This window comes from Triticum urartu, chromosome 7A, assembly GCF_056163025.1.
Source record: "Triticum urartu cultivar PI428250 chromosome 7A, HENAU_Tu73, whole genome shotgun sequence".
Lineage (NCBI taxonomy): Eukaryota > Viridiplantae > Streptophyta > Magnoliopsida > Poales > Poaceae > Triticum > Triticum urartu.
This window is the reverse complement of record NC_141879.1, coordinates 717,177,130-717,182,320: the sequence shown is the minus strand read 5'-3', so window position 1 is coordinate 717,182,320 and position 5,191 is coordinate 717,177,130. Positions and strand designations below refer to the sequence as shown.

At 45.5% G+C, this 5,191-nt stretch overlaps 1 pseudogene; it reads right to left on the bottom strand.

The window, feature by feature from the left end:
- Positions 1-769: 769 nt before the first annotated feature.
- Positions 770-1,765, bottom strand: LOC147962120 (uncharacterized; annotated as a pseudogene).
- Positions 1,766-5,191: the final 3,426 nt, after the last annotated feature.

Below are 5,191 nucleotides of genomic sequence, written 5' to 3'. Positions count from 1 at the left end.
AAAGGAGAGAGGATTCTGGAGAGGGTTAGGTGGGAACGAGAGGAAGGAGGGCGACGGTTGGAGGATTGGGGGCTTGGCGTCGGGATCCAAGAAAAGGAGGGGAGATGGGGACTAGGTGGGGCGTGCGGTTCGGGTGAGCACATGCTGGTAGGAGGGGGGACCATATGCGCTCTGTAGCCTGGTCTTTCCTATTTCTAGCATATCTCCTGATTCCTTTCCCAAAACGGAAGGTGTGCTCGATCTTGTGAGCGAGCGCCCAGGCGTTCCCTAGCCACGTCCATTATATACAGATCGCGTGATCGATCTCGTTCGATTTGATCGATCTTTCCCACCGAACGACTCGTTTGGTCTAGGAGGTCAATCCTCATATCGAACAGTAGATATCGGCGTCCAAAAGAAAACCAAAAAGGACACATACCGACGGGGCCGTAACCCAACAACTCATAATCTCTGAAAGCTAGTGTCAAGGAAGCCGTTAGCCGTCACCTTAACTGAAAGTTGGTGAAGAAGGTGTATATACCTCTTGTCTATGGTAAGACACAACATAGTGCAACAACGGACATCCAGAAGGGGCTTGACTTCATTAGAAAAGTGACAGCAATGGCCGCTCGACAAACTTATGAAAACAACAAAAAGAAACTTACGACAACTAAATCTCAGCAAGTTGATAAATAGCAAAACCGACATTGTACCTGGCTATTCGGTAAACGACAAATAAGTTCTTCTACCAAAAAAGAAAAATTACAAATGAGTTTGCCGGCATGTGGAGCTATACTAATTTTGCCTGAACTTGCCTTCTGCAACGCAAACTAGCCAGGCATGCATGGCGCCAAGTAGGAGTCAGCACTGATTCGCTGCACAAGGTGACGGCGGTCGGAATCTCCTCCGGCATGATAATGGCGAGACAGCACCGAACAACAAGGCGGTCCTCCTGCATGGGCGACGCGCCAATTTGCTCCAGCTGGCAGTAGAAGTCATCATTGTCACGGTCAAATGTGTGTCTCATCTTCTGGGACTCGAAGTTCACCGCCCCCTCGAGCTCAAAGCTGAACTCGGCTGTCGTTACCGGGGTCTCCTCCACCTTGTTCGCGCGGACGAGGTACAGGTAAGTCAATTTATACGATCTGGGGCAGAATTTGAGGTACTATGTGCTCCCTCCCACGGCGAAGTGCGTGGAGTAGGCACACTCCCCGTCCTGAAGTGCCGCCCTGAGCTGGGAGACACTCCCGATGGTAAGCGTGTGGGACCCGGCCATGGCGACCTGCGGTGGCTCCAAGACAGCATCGGATTTCAACGAGTTTCCGAGGAGGCGTGGCCGCTTTTTTTGCTGCTGCTTCTTCTCCAGGGTGCACCTGAGGGTGAATTCGTTGTAACGGGCACACACGCAGCACGACGCCTCCAGCTCCCTCCTGCTCACGCATAGGCACAACATGAAGCACTCGCTGGGTTCTTGTATCGTTGCCCGGTTGCTCTCATTGTGGAAGACGGTGTGCTTGCCGGTGGCGTCAAGGATTTCGATGGAGATGTAGGTGCCGAGGGCTGAATCGAGTGTGTGCAGCCCGCGGTTGATGGCGACCGAGACGACCAAGTCCTCCGCTAGGCCGTCCTCGTCGAAACCCATAGGCTGCACTTGGACGTCCCAGTAGAGGTCGCCGAACAAGAGCTTGCCCACAGTCAGCACGTCAGGCGACCGCACCAGCTTGGAGTACCTGGGGACCGTCACCACGCTCGTCATGGGCGCCGATCGGCTCGCGGTGGCACCCATTGTCGACGGTACCAAGTAAACTCTGTTGCGATTGGGTATGTCCGACGCACGCGCCTGTGTATATGTATATGTAGGCCGGCCTGGAGGGAATCCCTGATCGAGTCGGGACATCTCTGTCTTCCAACTATACGTAGCCGTAACCGGATTCTGGCTCCTATCGTGTCCTAGAGCAAGTTTGCGTGCTCACATCCTTATGCGCACCCGGCGTCATTTTAGCCACGCCACACATTACTATGCAGGCTTTTGTCATGCATGATACCCAATTTTTCTGGCTCGAGGACACGTAATATATAACACTACTGGAAAAATTGGCGTTACCGAGTTCTTTTGTCTATGACGAGTACAGGAACACGGGATCATGGCAAAAGACATCTAAACCAAGTACGGCTCTCGGCACACACTAGCGCACAACATATGAGAGAATTTACCGAGCCCTCTGCCGCCGATACTCGGCTAAGATAAAAGCACTCGGCTTATAGGGGGTATGCCGAGATCGTACACGCGGCACCCGGCAAAGACGAGCCATGTGGCATGGTTGTTTGCAATTGACGGCTCTGTGACATCCAGTCCACATTTGCTGAGATTCTAAAGTCACGTACTCGGTAAACTATTTACGAAAACACTTTTTCCCTTGCAGTAAATGTTTACCGAGCACGCCCATTAACATGTTGGCAGAGTTCTTCATGTGTGCTCAGTTGTTGCCACGTGGCATGTCTTTCTGAGTGCCGATCTTCTCGGGAAAGATGTGAAGTTGCCAGCAGACCCCAGGCGCCGCATCTGCCGAGATGTGTACTCAGCAAAGCCTTGCACCGCCGAGTGCTGTACTTGGCAAAGAGTAGCAGTACAACACTAAACCATTTGTTCTATCTTAAGTCTCTGCAATCGACACACAACACATAATGTGCGCGCATTGTGATTCATGTCGTACCGACGGCCCTTGGCAATGTTCTCTAACACCTTTGCAGCCTCATCCTCCAACCCAGGCTTGTAGGCATAGTGATTCTACAGCAATGCATATAGGAGTTATATAATTACCAACCGTCGGGATAACGATCAATGCAATGATACACGCACATACCCATAACTCACGACAGACGTGCTTGGCCTTGCTGACATCCCTCTCATCCTTGCTGCTTTGTAGTGCTCACAGGTGAAACCTGGCATCGCGGGCTTGTCGGATTTCAACTAGACCAAACTAGGGAAGTGCTTCTTCAATAGAGAGCCAAAGCATGTGGTTCGGCATGCACCCTTGCCCCTTGCTAAGACGCTTCCACTCCCTGCACAATGAAAAGGAAAATCATATTTCATTGTGCAAATATTAATAAGCTAAATCTCCACTCCTAACTAGAGTCCAGCATCGAGGAGGCAAGTTGGATGCCGTCGTCCTTCTTACCTCCTCGCCATGCCGCTTCCTTTTTTCTGTATCGAGATTCCAATGCGACAAAAGAGAAAGGAGAAGAACGAGTCGCGGAAGGAGGGACGAATGAAGGGATCACGCGACGGACGAAGAGAGAAGCACTCGAGATCGGGTGGGGGTTGGGTTTGGAAAGCAAAATCAGAATCGGGAATGGATCGGGAATGGAGATCGCGGTGGATCGAAAACGAATCACTTTCTACCCGTTTGTAACGTGTCTGGTTAGGAAAACTTTAGGACGCCGATAATTGGCGAACGTTCGGTCTGGGGAGGGACCAGACCGAACGACTCGTTCGTGCTGGAGTAGTGAAGGACCGAACGAACTCGTTCGGTGGAAAAGAACCTCCAGCCCGAACGCCTCACCTCCCCTAATGATCAAACTTGTCGTTACACAAAACACACGATCCAGTAGAGAAAGTGGGCCTACAGGCCTTTTTCCTGTGAAAAGAAAAACGAAAAATAAAGCCCATATTGAGTTATGACTAGTAAAAAGCTCAGTTTTCTGTGACTAATAAACACTGGTCTTTTGCACGACAAAAATGTCATTGACTATTGGCATTCTATGAAATAAATTGCCATGTTCAAGTTTATGTTTTCAAAAATGGCACAAAAAAAGGAAGAAGTTCATGGCAATCTGCATCGCTACGGTATGAAAAGTTGCCATCACTACGAAATTTACAAAAAAAAACAAAAAAGTTGCCATGAAGTGATATGGTGAAAAAGGTTCTGTGTAGACACATAGAAAAAATTCAGAAAAAAAATATAAAGAAAACATCTTAAGTTGTAATGATATCGTTCATGTAATCCCCATGGCAAAACAAATTTCAAAGGATCAAAACTTTTTGCCATGGCAAAAACAAATTTGAAAAAACAAACTTGCCGTATTCTCAAACTAATTTGTAAAAATGGCCATGACTAACATTCTACGGACGGACATGGCAAAAAGACACAACGAACCATGGCAAAAAATGCATTTAGTTGCCATGGAAAAATTCGCATCTATAAACAAATACTGATTTTAGTTGCCATGGCAAGTTTGCCATGGGTTTGAACATCTTAGCTTGCCATGTTTTTTTTAACATCTTTAGTTGCCATAGCAAGTTTGTCATGTTCATGTTTGCCATCTATTTGTACAAACTTAATTAAAACAGAAGTTTGCCTTGTTTTTGCACATCTTAAGTTTGCCATGGCAAGTTTGTAAAATGTATTTGACATCTTAAATTGCCATGTTTTTGAACATCTTTTGTTGCCATGGCAAGTTTGCATGTTTGTGAACATGTTAATTAAAAAAAGTTTGCCATGTTTTTGAACAAACTTAATTAAAAGAAGTTACCATCTTTTTGCACATATTGAAGTTTGCGATGTTTTTGAACATTTTAAAATGCCATGGAAAATTTGCCATATTTTTGAACATCTACAAAGTTTGCCATGTTTTTGAACATCTAAAGTTACCATGGAAAAGTTTGCCATGTTTTTGAACATCTATAACTTTTCCATGGCAAGTTTGCATGTTTTTTGACAAGTTAATTAAAGAAGTTTTCCATGCCATAAATGGAGTCAAATTTGCCATGGCAAAAATGTAGTACTTTTGCCATGGAAATAACTTAGAAAATATCATGGCTACACAATTGTACATAGTAAAAGTTGCCATGTTCTATAAACGCAAATTTGCCATAATATTTAAATAAAAATTTCCATGCTCTTTACAATAAATTTGCCATGGCAACTTAGAAGAAAATTTGCCACGGCAACTTAATCCAAAATTTGCCATGTGAGAATGAAAGTATTTTTTTCCATGGCAAAAAATCGAGTTAAATTTGCCATGGCAAAAATGGAGTAAAAATTTGCCATGGTAACTTAAAATAAAATTTGCCATGGCAACTTAATCTAAAATTTTCCATGTGAAATACAAGTATTTTTGCCATGGCAACTTAATCTAAAATTTTCCATGTGAAATACAAGTATTTTTGCCATGGCAAATATTGATGTTTGCGAAGCACAAAACATGAAAA